The sequence below is a fragment of the Corvus hawaiiensis genome, chromosome 9 (assembly GCF_020740725.1).
Source record: "Corvus hawaiiensis isolate bCorHaw1 chromosome 9, bCorHaw1.pri.cur, whole genome shotgun sequence".
Lineage (NCBI taxonomy): Eukaryota > Metazoa > Chordata > Aves > Passeriformes > Corvidae > Corvus > Corvus hawaiiensis.
This window is the reverse complement of record NC_063221.1, coordinates 31,657,962-31,674,871: the sequence shown is the minus strand read 5'-3', so window position 1 is coordinate 31,674,871 and position 16,910 is coordinate 31,657,962. Positions and strand designations below refer to the sequence as shown.

At 45.2% G+C, this 16,910-nt stretch overlaps 1 protein-coding gene across 1 annotated transcript in view; it reads left to right on the top strand.

The window, feature by feature from the left end:
• The window catches only part of JAK1 (Janus kinase 1), a 45,026-nt gene that overhangs the window by 5,738 nt on the left and 22,378 nt on the right, over positions 1 to 16,910 (top strand). The window lies entirely within an intron of this gene.

The window sequence follows — 16,910 nt, the reverse complement described above, 5'->3', positions numbered from 1 at the left end:
CTGTGCTACAGGAATTACCCTCCCTCTGGGGAAAAAAAAATAAAAGGATTACAAGTTCACTGTTTGCCTCTTTGCTCTTTCCTGCTCTTGGCTTGTATTGCATTTATATTATTATTTTTTTTTTTTTCCTTCTACCCTTCCTTCTTGTCCTTAATACTCAATCTGAAGGAAGAGAAAGGCACGTTTGACTTTGGTAATGAAGTAGCAGCTGCAATTCCCAAACTTAGCTCGTGCTACCTTCCACTGTTCCTACTGGCAGTGTCTGTTTGGGCTCTGCAGGCTCTAATGGACACCACCTGCTCCTGAAATGGGGTTATAACCTTGTAACTTTTCTGTTAGGAACCTCAGGGCTTGGCTTAAATATCTTTTATTTCGCTTAGATATTGATCTGTAGAAGTCTCTTAATAACTCCAGGCCCTAAAGACAGGGAATAGTCAAGAGCTCATCCAGATTCTGGAAGGTCTAGTCGGAGACAAGGAAACTGTGTGGTCCCTGATTTTTGGTAGGATCCTAACAATTCATTGCCAAGGAAACCTGTGCTTGTGCTCGTTGTCCTGAGGGGAGCATCGAGGCTGTGTTTACTGATGATACAGAACAAAGCCCGGTGGCCTGATGGATGCATCCCATGGTGATGCAAATTGCTGGCAGGAGCTTTGCCAGCTGCGATTCTCCCTGGAAGCCTTTCTTTTACCACGTGGGGAAAAACCAACGTGTGTACTTCTATACCAACAATTGTTTTAGGAGGAATTCATGGCCTTGAACAACTTTCTTGTAGTTGTGGGGTTGATTAACAGAGGAGAGCCTGGGTTTGATTTCTCTGTCAAAGCCACACGGGGTAAGTGAAAGGACATATAGGGATAGCTGGCTTAGGGCTGCATTTTTACCAGAGAACAGCTATCTTCTGCCAAGTTAAAAAAAACCAAACCTCCTGTGGGTTTTACAGTCCTTTCAGCTTCCTGCTCATGTGACTGACAACAGCCAGGCTCCAGCTATATAAGCAAATACAGCAGCAAACAGGCTTGGCTTAAAAAGAAAGCACCTTTTAAATCCTGAGTACTCACCCCGTGCCTGCACGGCCTTAAAACACCTAAAAGCTGAGGTGCTGATCAGATTAACTTGGCCCTGTGATTAACTCTTCACCCTTTGTTGGGATTGACTGAATGTTTACCTTGCAATTAAAGAGTGTGGTACCTCCAGGTTTAATCAGTGTGTTCTTAGGAGTTTGCTGTTGAATTAAGCGAAAAAGAAGCCAACATTTTTCTTGGCTCGTGGTGTGTGTGAAGGCAGGAGGCAGCAGTGCTGCTGTCCTTGAGGCCGTGGTTTCAGGAGGTTTCGCCTCAGCTCTGTGGGAACTTGGACACTGCTGGGGAAATCCTGCTTGAGGAGCACCAGCCTGAGCTCAGGTGGAGCAGTTTAGCTCCATCAGGCAGCGTGGTGTGCACAGAGTTGTTCTCCCCAGACTTGCCCCACAGCCTGGGCCTGGTGCTGTGCCCATGCATCATTTCCCGTTCCTACAGAACCACCCCCTCTCTCTGTACTTAAACTATTAATTTTATGTGACAAAGGCAGGACCTGCCAGCCTGTAAATCTGCCTCTGCAGGGAGAGAAATCTGCGTCCTGCATCACTTTCACCTCTTGACACGACCTCTCATTGAGAGGTCCTTGATTTTGCTTCTTGCTTTGTCTGATGAACAAACTCCTTAGGACTTGTTCAATCCACTGTGTCCTTGTTGCTTAACTGCTTGATGAAGTTTAATTAGCAGTTAAACTGCTGTGCTTGTTTGTGTGCACACTCTGCTGGCTCCCCTTTGGCTCTGGAATTCTGTCCAAGCTCAGCTTTGCACACACAAATGGGTGCCTACCACTGAAATTGAGTTATTACATAAAAAACTGGATTTCTCCAAGCTTTGTGGTGAGTTCAGACTTTGAAATACAGCTGAGATGCAAACCACTCTTCCTGGTAATTTTGCTGATATTGCAAAGGTTTTTGTTAAAACCACAACTTTTTCCAGCCAGAACCAGGGAAAAGAAGTTTTTTTGCCTTTTTCAGCTCACATTTTGGAAGCTCTTTAATCTGCAGTAGTTCTGCATTTAGGGCCAGGCCAGCTGGCAGACGTGCACATGATCACTCAAAATGTCCCATCCCTGTTCTGCTGGGTGGGACAATTCCTTTTTTAACCCATAAACACTGGTAACCACCAGTGAAACAGTGACGTCTTCACCAGGCTCTGTTGTACATCTGCTTACAGCCACAGGAATTGTAGAAATGTTTTAGGGTATGTTCTAACCACCAAGTTATCCTTTAAAAACAAATCCTCTCTCTTCCACATGGTTTAGAAGTTTTCAAAATCAGTGGAGATGAGCAGCTTTCCCAAGCCATTTCAGGATATTTATTTATTAAAACCTGGTGTTGCTCAGTTCCAGACACAGGGAAAGTTGGGAGTGGTTAATTAGCAGGGAAAACTGTCATAATGATCCTTATCTTTTAAACAAATAACGCACTTCTGGTCCTATAAAGCCTTTCTACATGTCTGTACTCATTGGGAGGGCACAGCCTGAAACAGAAATGTGTAACTTATTAAATCCCAGCCAAAGGCTTAGGAAGCAGCTTCATATGTTATATCTCTGTGTGATAGAGCTTAATTTTTTAGGGTTTAGTTTAGAATCAGACTCTTAAGGATAGGGTTTAGGCCATGCCTCTGTAGAGAGCAAGGACGCCGCTCCATGAGCATCCCAGTATAAAATGGGCTAAAATGGGGTCATTCCCTTTCCCCCCATCTGTCTCAGCCTCATCCACAGTCAGGGGTGAGCTAGCAAATGAGGACAGGAGGGAAAAGTTCCTTTTTGGGAATTTGACCTGGGGAATCAGCTGATGTGGAGGAGCCCAGTGTGGTGGGCGCTCTTCAGCAGAACTGGTGACTCAGAATTGTGTTGTGGAGTTGGCTCTGGTTGGAGTTTTCAGGCTGAGCCTCACATCATTTTCTGAGTTTCCAGCTCAGGTTTGTCTTCCTCGTTCAATTTGCGTTTGATCCTGATCATTTCCTGGAGCTGTGAACTAAAAATATGGACCGGGGTGGGTTTTTATCTGTGAACATGAGTAATGGGGGGGGGGGAGGTCAGGCCAATTAATTTTGCAGTAATTGTGTTCTTTCTTCTTTCATTTTGGAGCCCTGGTCTTGTTCTAAGTCAAAGGCTCTGGCTTTAAGAAAAAAAAAAAGGTAATTTGGTCAGGATATGTTTTTAATAAGACAAAATGTCATCTTATGCTTAAGGAAATAAATAATTTGTACACCAGTCCTCTCCTTAGGAGGCTGAAACATCTTTCATGTAGCACTTCTGTAATACATAAATTTTCATAAAATTAATACCTCGGACATCCATTTTTACCTTCAATTTATCATTGGATTTATTGCCAGATTGGATGTGTGTGTTCCAGTCCTTTTGATAATAACTAGCAAGGAATGGCTGTTACTGGAATATCTGCAGTGCTGATTCCCTTCCCTTGCCCCAGCTGTTTGCTCTCGTGTTACAGTAAACAGAAAAGAATTCACAAGATCGAAAAGCTGTGGCTTTGGCTTCTATAATTCTCAATTAAACTTCCCTCATTCCCAGCTGAAATGGCAGGGTGGCTTTTCCAGAGCTTTTATCCAAGGCATTTTCCCTTTGGGGAAGGTGTCCCTGCCCATGGCAGGGGGTTGGAATGATGAGTCCTTCCCTGTCCAAACCATTCCACGATTCCAGTGCCTGGGTCAAGCATGTGATGAGAACTGGCAGAAAACAAAGTTTAAAGCAGCCTAAATGAAGTCCTTTGCTCTGGTTTCAGCAACTTCTGGTCACAATCCATTAGCTCCGAGTTTCTTGGGACAAAAATAAGGAGTGGGATGGCATTTCTGGAGTGTTCAGCACTCAATAAATCAAGGCTTTTAATACTATCAAAATAAAAATGTGCAGAGCAAGTGTTCTGCCTCTCTCTGGAATTTCTAAGTGAGCTCAGGTTTCCTTGCCATGATTGATGAGGAGACAGTGCCGTGCAAATTTCTCTCTCTCAGGAACCGAGTTCTCCTCGTGGTGAGTTTGTAGAACAGGCTTGTTGTCTTTTTGTTTAAATTCAGATGAATTTGCTCATGAGAACGTTTTCTGCATGTCTTGTTCCACTAAAATGTCAGATTTTCAGCAGAGCTGGATTGTGCAGTGAGCACTGAAGGGAGATAAAGAATAGACTGTGGACCGATGGATTTCTTGAGCTTATTTCTCTGTAAGAATGAGGAGAATTACTCTTTTTTCCTGTTTACATGGAAAGATGTGTCTGGACTTGTGCAGAGAGGTGCAGCTGGCAGTTTTTAATTGCAAATAACCTTGTATATAAAGATAACCACTGTGTATGCACAAAAGTCACATACATAAAAATAAACATTGGCTTTCTTACTGCTGGTTAAATACGATTTATGTGCACTTACGTTTGAGGAATGAACCGACTTGACTTTGTGGCATAAATACCAAGGCAGAAATGCAGCTTGGTTGTGGTCATTTCCAGGTTGTGACACCCAGGGCAATATTTTGATTTGAAAACCAGGTATTTGCCCTCTGTGAGGTTCAAATGGTAGTTCTCATATTGCTTAAGAAAAGTGCTGGAGGGTTGATACATCCAAGTTACTGCAGGAATTACAGATATTTTTTTCCTAAAACTGATTTCTCTGAGTTTTGTCTGAAGCCTCTGGTTAACCTTTCAACACAGAGATCTGCTTCATGTATCAGATATTTATTTAATGTGTACTAGAATATTCTCTCAGCTCTTTAAATTCTGAAACTATTTAAGCATTGTGAAATGTTTTTTTAATGGGCTAATGCATTTTGAATCAGTTTTCATGGGATAACAACACTCTGGCAATTGCAGTGACAGGGCAGTGGTTTTTGAGCCTCTCAAAAATCCAGAGGTTTCTGTAAATTATGGAAATGCCTGATGTGGGATTGCTAGTTTTTGTAAGGGATGAACCAACAACAAGCAATTGGAGGTTTTGTTGTTCACATTCCTGCGTGTTAGCTCACAATTAAATTTCTGACTTGCTTTTACGGCCACAAAAAAAGGAAGTTCTTTATGGAGAAGAGAATTTAGAGCTGAAAGCCCCCTCGGGCAGCTCAGGGCTGTGGTGTCCTCAGTTTGTGCATGCCCAGGGCACCTTCTGCTTTTATTTCTCATTATTTTCTCCAGGACTCCATGTACTTTACATGGGGATTTGCTTCCCAAAGTGGAATTTGTCGCAAGCGCTGCCCACTGCAGTTAAATATTTATTGCCCAGAAATGCTGTGGTATTTGCAAATTGGCTGCAGCCTTGGAGCCAAGCAGGAAATATCCAGATGCTTCATAAAAGTTCCTTTTTCCCATCGATTTTGGGTTGGAAATCCAGGCTTTGGAATTGTGACTGTAAACCAGCCAGTTTCATCACAGTGGATAAAAAAGGGGGAGAGTTGTGATTTGTGATTTAAAGTTCCTCAGACTTGTCTCTGTCTCTATCTTTCCCTCTGTCTTTCCAAATTTCCTGGCTGTGGGATTCACAAACTTCCCTTGGAGCCCTTCTTTTCCAGCCGTGTTCACTCCTCTGACTTCTCATTTGTAGAAGTATGAACAAAAATCCCCAGGGAGTGTGAAGCTGCACTCACAGCTCAGTTAAAATTAAAACCAAGTTCTTGCAGCAAATCGTGGATTCTAAATTTACCCTCCCTACTCCCTCAAAGAAAAAAAAAAAAAAAAGGAGAAAATTTCGTGTCTCATGGTCTCTGAGGCACAAAATGTATTGTTACTTCTGGTATCAAGTTCAAAAGGGGAAATACGAAACCCCAGCTCTAGAGCCCAGTTCCTGTTTTTCTCACTTGACAGTTTGAGCTGGGACTTGGTTGCTGCTGGGTTTTGTTACTTTTGGACGCAGGCAAATGGGTTTTAATCATTTACAGGTGGCTTAGTCTGGGCTTAACGTTTATCTGTCCTCTCTTTTTTCTGAGTTAAGGTGAAAATTTCACCCAGATGAGTGATGTTCTGCTTTTTCTGGAAAAAAAAAGAGCAGAAAATGGTATTTTTTTAAAGCTAGCACAACATAACGAAGAGAAAAAAATTAATAATTCATTCATAGGTCCATAATAGAGTAGTGCAAGTGTAATACTCAACAACTTTCAGAAAATAGAAAGTATCTTTCCTAAAGGTTTCAGGATTTTTCCTCCTGTGTTTTCTTTTCCCTTGATGTCCAAAACAAGCCACTCAACCCCAAAAGAAACTGTTGTTATTTCGGCAGTGAGAGGGGAAGATGCAATAAAACTTGATGTAACTTGTGAAGGATTTATATGATGAGTAATATGATTCCAACATTAACTCAGTGCTTTGCTACCCCTGGCCTCTCTCTTTTCTTCCCTTTGCCATTTTTTATGATCTCTTCTAAGGCATGAGCGTCACAATTAAATTATTGGGTCAATATCACTGCAATTCTGGCAAAGACTTTGGTCTATATGATTTTTAAGCACATAAATAGTTCTGGAGACCTACTTGTGTATATAAAATATACAGGATCACATATTACCACCTCTAGTGCCTACGTAGCATTGATATCTGATTAACTTAATTAATCTCGATTAAACTTTACGTCTGTCATGAAGATTTTTTTAAAGGCTTTTCTGTTCTCCTCTGTTTTCATGGTAAATGTACAAAGTATAAAAGTTACGAACTTAACTCTGTGGAAATTCCCTGTATGTGAGCAGCAGTTCCTGTAAATAAGACAAAGACTCACTTTACGAGGGGTTTTTTCTGGTTTTTGTGTGGTGCGAACAACAAAGGGCAGAGATCCTGCGTTCAGAAAGTCTGTGATCACAACTTTGGGATTTCTGAGGATGATCTTGGAGGGCAACTCAGTAATTCAATGTCTTGGAGGGCAACTCAGTAGCTCAGCGTGGCTGCAGTTAAGGGGTAGAGGGTAGGAAAGTATTTTCTGAAGCCAAATCTTTGGGAGGCGCCTGTTAAACTTTTGGGGAGTGATTTCAGCGTGACAAACCCTTAATTTCAAGTCCTTTTTAACACTGGCTTTCAGCAGCATAAGCCCATAAATCATCTTCTTCAAAATGATCCCTGAAGGCTGAAAGAAGGAGTAGCAAATCCTGCAGAATTTTTCACGGTGTTCCCGTGACCCCTCTGTCCTGGAGCTCCTGGGAGCAGCCAGTGGTGTCCAGGGTGTGAACCAGGAGATGCCAGAGCCAGCCTGGGAAAGCAGACATGGCAGGAGGGATTTGGGATGAGCTTTGGGATGAGTCACCCGCGTCTGAGTCAGTGCTAAAAGCCATTGAAGAAGAGTGGCACAGCTTAGCTATTTTTAATATTTGCTTACTCACATTTACTGTACTGAGCTCTTTACAGGAAAGGTGGTTAAGAGCTGTAGTGAGCTCTTAAAGCCACTTTCCATGGCAGCAGCTCCTTTAATTGATTGGGGGTGATGTCTTCAGTCCTGCCTTTTCTGAGCTTTTAAGGCCTGGGCATAATTCTTGTGCTTGATGCTTCCAGAAGTGCTGCAGTGTGATACTCACAGGATTGCCTCGGGACCTGCAGGGATAAACTGGATTTCAAAACTAGCAGGAGCAGCTTGGTAGTACCTAGAAGTGATTTTTGACCTCACCAGGTGGAATTTAGTCTCAAATGGATTAATACATGAATAAACCATTCCAGGGTCTCAGCCACGATGGAATTAACAAATCCCAACTTTTCTGTTGCAAACACAATCCGTAGGGTGCTGCCCCTCCTGCACAGCAGCACGTGGAGCTCTGATGGCCAGGAAGGTGCCGCCCTGGCTCTCTCCCTCACAGGCAGAGCTGTTCTCCCCTTTCCAGCTGTTCCCAGCTGTGCCTGCAGCAGGAGGAAGCCGAGCAGGTTGCTTGGGGTTTGTGTCACCGAGTTCAGCGGTGGCTTCCTGTTTACTGCTGCTGAGGGAGGGCTTGGCCTGGGAGCAGAGAAGGTGCCAGAGTGGCTCGTGGATTTGCTGTTAGGCAGGGACTGTAGCCATGAGTTGGGGATTTTGCAGTGGAATCCCTGTGCTGGCTGGAAGTCGCTTTCTTTTCTTTTTCCTTTTCTTTTCAAACATTCCCTGCTGCACAACCAAATTCCTTGAGTTTTGTGTTGGTGCCGGAGCTGGGAAGGGTGGCTGGGGTCCCAGCTCTGCAGAGCAGAGGTTGGTGGGTTGGATGGGGATAAACTGGCTCTGCTGGAGCTGTGGGAGCTGAGATAACTCCTGTTACCAGCCTCCTGGGAGAAGGGCTGCCCTGTGGCTCGTGCAGCCGAGATCCTGGGAGAGCAAAGCCCGAAGATCCTTCCCAGCAGCAGGGAAATGGTTCTGCATCCAAAGCTGCTCTTGAGAGAGGGAGGCAGAGCTGCAGCTGAGAAATGTCTGCTGCTTTGGGCTTCTGAAATAAAATCATAACTGGGCTGAAAAATTAACTGGCCGTAGACTTTTGTGAAACTGCTCTTGGCCAAAGCAAGAAATGGAGCTCCTGTCAGTTTTCATAATACACAGGCAGTGCTGGGAATGCAGATAGGCTCCTGGAAAGGTAGAAGTTCACATTCCTCTCATAATTGTTGACTTCGAATTCTGAAATATAGAATAAATGTTTGAAGTTGGGTTTTTTCCAGCTTTCCTGCGTCGTGTAAGACTCCGAGGATGATGATTCTGGAGTTAAAGACCACCTGGAGCTTCCAGGCAGCCACTGCAGAAATGGCACAAGCAAATGTTTTCTAAAAGGAGAGAAATGAGTGAATTGTAAATAAACATGAGATGATTCAGCCCTACCAGAATTGTGTAGAAGAGTTGAGTTGGGTTGTTAACCTGGCAGAGGTGTGAGGCTCTCTAGGGCAGGGAAGTTGTTGGTGCCAGGCTGGAATTGCTGTTGGGGTGAGATCTGTGCCAGGTGTGAAGTGTAGCAGAGTCTGTCTGGGGTTGGATGGGTGCAAAGGCAGCTTTAGGCATTCTGGGACCAAACCATCAGTGACAGGAGAACTGTGCAAGCTACAGGACAAATGATCAAATCCATAACCCAGCAGGACTCCCTAAGGAAAGGAAAACAAAGTCCCACTGCTCATCACTGTGCACTGAAGCCACTCATGTGTCTCACCACCTGTGGACCACTGTTGACACAGCTCTCATAGGCAAACATGTAAAATTTGCTCCTATTTAGCCAGTTAGTTAAAAATAGTGGATGTATTTGTCCATGAGATTGAATGAATTGAGGGTAAATATTTGGTTTGCTTGCCAGGGTGGTGCTGGGCTACAGCTCATGGTTGACAGGAGACTCACACCAGCAAACTCTTAATTGTAGCAGCTGCTCCAGAGCATTCCCAGATAAATTGGCCTGTGAAAATTCATGGCTGAAAATGATAGGCAGAACTTTGGGTGGTTGAAGAAGATCTGTAATGACGTGTAGGGTGTCTCGAAGCACTGTGTGTGAGGGGGTGGTGCTGGAAGACAGGACTGGATTTACAGGTTCCTTCTGCTGCTGGTGGCAGAGCCTGCCGTGCTCAAACACTGAATTGTCTTGGTTGTCTCAGGAGATAAACCTGATACCAGACAAATAACAGGGTGTTGCTCTGTTTGAGGCAGAAAGCAGCTGTTAGATAAGACTTCAACTGCAGCAGCTTCCATATTCTTCCATATTCTGAAGGAGCATCCCTAGGAAACCTTGGGAGACGTGTCCTTAGTGTCCCAGAGCAGCCAGAGCTCAGGCTCTGCTTTTGGCCACCAAAGGGAGGCACAAGGATCCTGGGTCTTGGCAGAGCTCGAGTTGTTTACTGAGACAACTTCCTAAAGGCTTCTTTTGGCTCTCACGGATTGGCTTCTTCTGTTTCAAGTGGCTTCTGCCAGTTTCCTTGTGTTTGATTTTTGGGAAGAAAAGAGCCTTCAGCTGGAAGAAATTACAAGTTTTTTCCCCAATCTTTGTTGCAGTTGGGATCAGAGAAAAACAATTTAGGGTGAGATCTGAACCATGTCATTTCTTTATTGTCTTCACAGGTGGTATTTAGGGCTTAGCTCCTCTTTTTGAAGGTGGGAATATAAGGATTCAGAGTAGGCAGTGTAAGGATTCATTAAAGCCTGAAAATATAAAAGCAATTGCAAGCAAACCAAAGCATATCCTGGAGGAGAGTTCACTCACCCAGATTTGAATCTGCAGTTTAAAGAGATGAGTTTAGATGCAGATGTAAGATCTCTTCTCAGTCAGAGGACTTGGAAACCTCATTTTGGTTCAGACGAGTCCATTAACTGTCCCAGTTCCTTCCTCTGACTAAGAGGGATAAATGTCTTCACAGCCAGCCATGCATACAGGTGTTCTCTGGTGATTAATAATAATAAAAAGTAATTGCTGTGTGTGCTCATCCCAACAGATGGGCAATAAATACCTGTATTTCCCACTTGTATTAAAAACTATGGCTTGGTGGCATTTGGTTCTTCCTTGGGTTGTCCATATCTTACCATGAAGTGCTTGGGCTGCTCACTCTGTGCCCACTTTTCTAAACTGAAAACATTTTTTTTCTATGCACACCAAACCGGTGTAGCCCAATAACTCCACACAGGAATTTTTTGGGTTGGAAAAGTCTATATTGTCCACTTTCCATTGAGCCTGAGAAGATCTTGTGCATGTTTGTGACTACAGTTGGGGGCTACGAGGATTACAGCAGGGTTTTACCTTAATAAAAGAGGAGTAGAGAGCACAGAGCGGGCTAAGAGACTTTGAAGATCAAATTGCTCTCTAAATCCCTAGTTCATTATGGAATTGTGTAGTTTTCAACTCTGTTATAGCAGGAACGTTTCTTAGTTAGGGGATATTTTTGTTGGTGGTTTGCTCTTAACAGAAGGGTGAACAAAACCGGTGAAGTTTTGTTTGCTTTTGTTTGGGCCTCGTTTTAAAGGGCGAGCCCTTAAAAGTGAACTTTAACAATATCTCCTCGCCACATTAAAAATAAATAAAAAAGAAAAAGGCAAACCATCAAAAAAGTCTTACCAAAGTGCAAAGCCACCACAGGAAGCACATGACTGCCAGCAGCCATCTGGGGGGTTTGGGTGCTCTGCCATGTTCAGAGGTGTTGGCCACATAGTGAGAACCTCTTTAGGGCCTTTGGAAGGATCTTAAATGGCAACAGGTCGGTGACATTTATTTTGAAACCAGGTTGAGTGCAAGAGGTGCCTCTGTTTGAGTTTCTTCTACTGAGGGAAAGTTGGGGTTGGTCCTTGCCCTCAGGAATCCCTGCTCCGTGGGAGGAGCTGGGATGCCCTCACAGCCTCTGGGCAGCTCAGCCCCTGGGCAGGATGGTGCTGGACTAAAGGAATTTTGCTGCTGCAAAACCTCCCCTGTTGCTTGTTCCTTCTCTGACCTCCATGTGTGTGGTGGCTGATGGTGGCAGGGGTGGCAATGAGATGATCTTTAAGGTCCCTACCGACCCCACATCGGTGTTTTTATGGGGGGTGTTGTAGGGGGTGAGGAGTTTTGCTCATAGCCGTGCTGCCCAGTGAAGAAGGGCTGGAGGGAACTGGGCTGAGAGCCTCCATTTCGTGATTAGATGTGAAAATGAAAAAGGTCAAGAAGAACATCTGGAGCTGCTCTCCAGGAAGTGGCTGCAGGGCCGAGCAGGAGGGAAGTGTCCGTGTGTGGTTTGTGAGCCGGGAGCCCCGCTGGGGTGGCTGTGAGCCAGCGGGACCTTTGCAGCAGCTCTGTGGTCACCCAGTCCCAGGTCCTTTGCATGTTTTACACACTCAAACTAGAAAGCAAAGCCCGTGAGAAGTTCACCTCCTCAGGCTGGTGGGGCTTGGAGGAACTGCTTCCAACTCTCTCTCTCTCTGTTAGGGATGTGGGAGAGCTGGGCTTTACCAGTGCTGGCACTGATTTCCTGGGTAAGTGAGCAACTCATTTGATTTCTCCTCTACTCATTTGCAGAAAGGACTTGTTGAGAATGTTTCTCACCAGTCTTGACTTCGCTAGACCTCAGCTGGTTGCTTGTTTTGGTTTGTTTCTTACTAAAGATCTGAGGCGCTGTCGGAAATCCGGGTGCTGTCGTAATAAATCCATGCTTGCTTTTTCCTTAAAAGCCAGTGAAATGTGGGATTCCCTCGTTGAGGAGCACCAGTGGGTCGTGGAGGTGGTTGTTGGGGTTGTTTTGCAGCAAGCTCCCTTGGAATTGTCTAAGGAATTACCCAGTGGAACAGTGTGGAACAGGTGCCAGGATGGCGCATCTGGGCCCTGGGGATCATCCCATCTCCACATGCACAGCCTCTGGAGCAAATGAATTTTGTTAAGTGAATAAGGTGAGGTGGGGTGAACTCTGGCTTGTGAAACTTGGCTTTTAGGGGAGCTTGGAGCTCTGAGAGCCTGTAGATGCATAACGAGTCCCCAGAGGTTTCTTCATTAATCATTTCAGCATGGTATCTCTGAGATTTTAAGGCTCAGGAGAACAGGATGAAGTGACCTCTCTTGTTCCTGTCTGGTTAAAGAGGGGAGGAAATCTCCAGTTACAGACCTTCATGTGCAAGGTGTGAACCATGAAACTGCTTCACCTCCCTCCTGGTGGCTTTCCCTGCTTCGGAGAACTCCTGGAGTTCCCCAGCACTGCCCTGGCCTGGTGGCTGCTCCGGCCACGTCCCCACAGGCTCAGCTGTGTGATGATGATGTCCCACTCTGGTCCCCGAGTCAGCAGAGAAATGGCACATGGTGGGGGGGTGTTTCTTCCATTCTGTTCTTTTCCTCTGCTGCCTTTCTGATGGATCTGTAGCACGGCTGCAGAGTGTTCTCCTCCCCTGGGGAAGGCAGAGCTGTTCCCTGCCTTCAGCTCCTCCTCGTAGCCCTGAGGGCTGTGCTGGACTGAAGCTCCGCAGCTGTTGCTGTGTGACCCCTGTTCTCTCACTCTCTGTGCCTCATTCCCACTCGTTCACTTCCATGGAAGCTTTAACTTTTATCTGCAACGCGTCCGTAGCCTCGTCACGTCCTGCCCCAGTGACCTGCTGAGGGTCACTGCCACGTCAGCCCAGCAGGAGCCAGCTCTGCACAGCCCTTAACACTTTCTCGAGAGGAGCCTGAGGTGTTTGCCATGATGAGCAATTTCCCTGGCAGTTTTCCCACACGCCTGAAGTGCCCCTCAGGAAACCCCTGAAATCAGCGCGGTGCCACCGGGAAGAGGCCGTGCTTCCTGGAGCTCTGCTCCATTGCTGGGAAGGTGGCGTGGCTCTTTTCCAGAGAACTTCCATCCCACCCCAGAGGTGCAGACTGCCACGGGCGTGGGGATGAGAGGAGAACATCAAGGAAGGAAAAGGATCATTAATGCCGTGTCCCAGGCAGGAATAAAAACAAATTGTCCGTGTAAATCACCCTAAAATTGGAATGCCACTTCAGCCCCGTTAGCTTTATTGTCAGGCTGATGCTGGTTTTTAGATAGTTGGCTTGTGAGGAAAAACTAATTACAGAAAAATCAGGTCGTTGTTGGAAGGGTTCTGTGATGGCTTCTTGATGGCTTCTTGAGGCTTGAGACCTTTGCCTCCAAGGAAATTGATCCTGGTTTTAAGGAGAAGTGCTTGGTGTTGACTGCACAAGGATATAATAATAGGTTGTAAGCCTCAAGAATTGTGTCATTTAAAGTTGTTTTTACACCAGAAACTGTGGATAAAAGAGGATTAAGTACACCTTTATGAGCTATAAAAGCTTAGTTGAAGATGCCCCTGCTCACTGCAGAGGGGTTGTGACCTTTAAAGGTCGTTTCCAACCCAAACCATACTACGAAAAATTGGTCATTACAGAAACCCAGCCTGTATCCAAAGGAAAATCAGGCTGGGAAGAGCAGGTAATGCAGAAAACAAAGTGATTTTGTGTTTGTGTGCTCCTGCATGTGCCCCAGCCATTACAGGCAGAAAATAAAGGTGGCAAATTAACAGCCAGCTCTCCGAGAGGGCTGAGCAACTTCTTCCCATACTGGTGACACGTCATGAAATTCAGAGAAGTGGCTGAAACTGCCTTGGAAAGGCACAGGAAACAAGCAGGGTCACTCCTCAGGGTGCAGCAGAGGATGGAGTGAGTTTGTGAAGCTCTGGGTAGGCACAAAGCACTCAGAGAACACACCAGGAGTTGGCCTCCTCTGCTGCTCAGAGCTGGAGAGCTAAAAATGGAAATATTTGGTATCTGTTAATATTAGCATGCCACTAATGAAGCTGGCTGGTTTTCAGTTCTTGAGAACTTTGCTGCACATGACCCACTTTTGATGAAAATTTCCATTCTCCGCCCTCTTGGCCCTACTCTAAAACACAATTTTGCAGCGTGGAGCGGTCGTATCACAGCATGGACTGCACAGAAGAACCCAGGGGAATTAGTAATTCTGGTTTGGGGGCAGAGGTGAGCAGTGTGTGCTGAGCTCACTGAATAAAAGTGTGAAATAAAGACAATAATCAATAACTGAAATAAATCAAATGTACATTTGGGGAGAGGATGCTGTGGAGAACAAACAGCGTGTGCTCATGGATCTAAATTTTCAAGGAGTCTCTAAGAGGTTATGCAGGGTTAAATGCATGCCCTGGGCTGGACAGGATGGGAAAGGTTTATTGGGGAGTGTGGTGAAAAAATAATAATAATTGAGAGCTTTTGGGCTGACATTAAAGTATAAATAGTACAAAAGTGACCTGATGCTTAAGGAAAACTTATCTGTTCCTGTATTAGGATAAGCAATCATAAACATCCCCAGGCCATGGCCATGTCAGGAAACCAGAAACTAAATGGGCTGAGAGGGCAGAAAAGAAGAAGAACTTGAAAATGGTGCTTCAAAGTGAGTTTTGGGTTGGTCAGATTTTATCTGGGATTTTCCTGTACTTATATTTTAGGGGCTTTTGCTGAAAAGGTTCTGAAATGGACCTTCCATCTTTGCATTTGGCTTCCAGGCTCCTGGTTTATGGTGAAGTGTGGTGTTGGTGGAGCAGCATCCTTCTGGTTCAAGGAGGACTTGCAGATAGTTTCAAAAATATTTAATTTCTGCGTCTGCCTGTTCTTAGTTTTCGAGGCGTGCCCAGGTTTAAAGGGGTTATTTAGCAAATAGTGTTGTACATTTGGCTTTTTTCTTAAAAATGCTGGAGCTGCTGGGCTTCAAATGTAGCACATCCTAGGCAGGAACTTGAGTTTTTACCAAATATTATTCTCTCCCGAATATTTTAATAGTTTAATGGCCAAACTGATTTTGAACAATCCATCTTTAGACTTCCCTCCCTCTATTTCGTAACTTTTCCTCTTTCTGATACCAGAAGTGTGTGAAGGCTCTGTCTGGGTGTGAGGAAAAAAAATTCCTTCCCTGGGATCCAGCTCTGTTCTTTGACATCATCCAAAGAAATCAGATGTGAGTTTTGGCAGCTGTGGGTTCATGGCTTTGTGTTTGTGCCCAAAATCTCTCAGCTGTGTGGTGGAGCCTTGGGTGAAGGATGAGCCATCCCCTTCCCGCTGCTGGTGTTGCCCCGGGCCAGGGGCGTGCTCACGCTGCCAGTCAGGTTCTGGAAATACAGCTTTTGAAGGAGGTGGCAGAAATCCCAGAATCGTGGAATATCCTGAGCTGGAAGAACCCTCAAGGATCATCCAGCCCAGCTCCTTCCCTGCATGGACACCCCAACACCCCCAAATCCCACCCTGGGCATCCCTGGCAGCGCTGTCCCAACGCTCCTGGAGCTCCGGCAGCCTCGGGGCCGGGACCATTCCCTGGGGAGCCTGGGCAGTGCCCCAGATGTCTTATCCAGAAGGATCCAGGGAGAAGCAGCCTGGGAATCTGAAATCCAAAAGGATTCCATCACCTGGCTTCCCTTGTCCAGCTGGGCGGTGCATGTGTGTGTGGGTCAGGATTTTAAATAACCAGGAAAAGCCTTTGCATGGGGGAGTGGGATCTCAAGAAGAGCCATCCTGCATTCCCAAAAATACTCTGGAGGGTGCATCACAAAGAACTGTTTCCACTGGGAGAAACGGAAATGAAGCGAAATTAAAAGATGCCTGAAAAAGGCGAGTGCTGTCCTGTCAGTCAGCAGGGACTGAGCACATCCCTGCCATCCTGGGATGTGTCCCCTGGGCAGGGAGGAGACCAGAAACTACACAAATAACAATTCTCCACTGAGCCTCTGAGAGCTTTTCAGTGGCAAAGGGTAAAAATCCCCTTCACATTTCAGAGATGAAGCATTTCAGTGTGTGGGTCTGGTGAGGGATGCTCCGACAGAGCAGGAATTTGTCTCGGTCAAAGGAGACTTTTTGGAAGATGGGGATGCATTTTTAAAATGTGAATCCCTAACAATGAGCACGGGAATGTCTGGAAAACCCATTAGGAAATAATAAATCGGAGATTGGATGTTGGTTTGTTTGGTTCATCCCCAGAAGGTTTTGTAAATGAAGCAGCACTTAAGGGTTTTTAGGATTCTGGGAATTGCTAAAATCAAGAGTAGGAGCTTTTAACCAAAGCAAAGCAGCACTGTTGGAAAACAAGAAGTTTGATTTATGAATCTTTAAAAGGCAGTGGTTTTATATTCCCCCTCACATTTTAAAACATCTGGACAACTTTTTTAACGTTAGGCCCACACAGACACTGAAATACATGGAGCTTCAGTTATATGTCTTTTAAAAAGGGGTGGTTTTCATGAGATTCAAGTTCATATTTTTCACCTTTTATGTTTCAGTTTTCTGGTGCTGTGCAGAAGTAATTCCTGGCTTGTCTGCATATTCCAAAAATCAGGCTTTCAGTTACTTCTTCCCCATATTATTGCCAAGGGAATATGCCTGGAAAGTCAAATTTAGCATTCAAGTGGCAGGGATGGCAGGAACACGCAATTTAATTGGCAATGTGTGCCAGGCTCTTCAATAGAATTCTTTTTCTGGGACAGTATCACGTTTGCTGGGCTCTT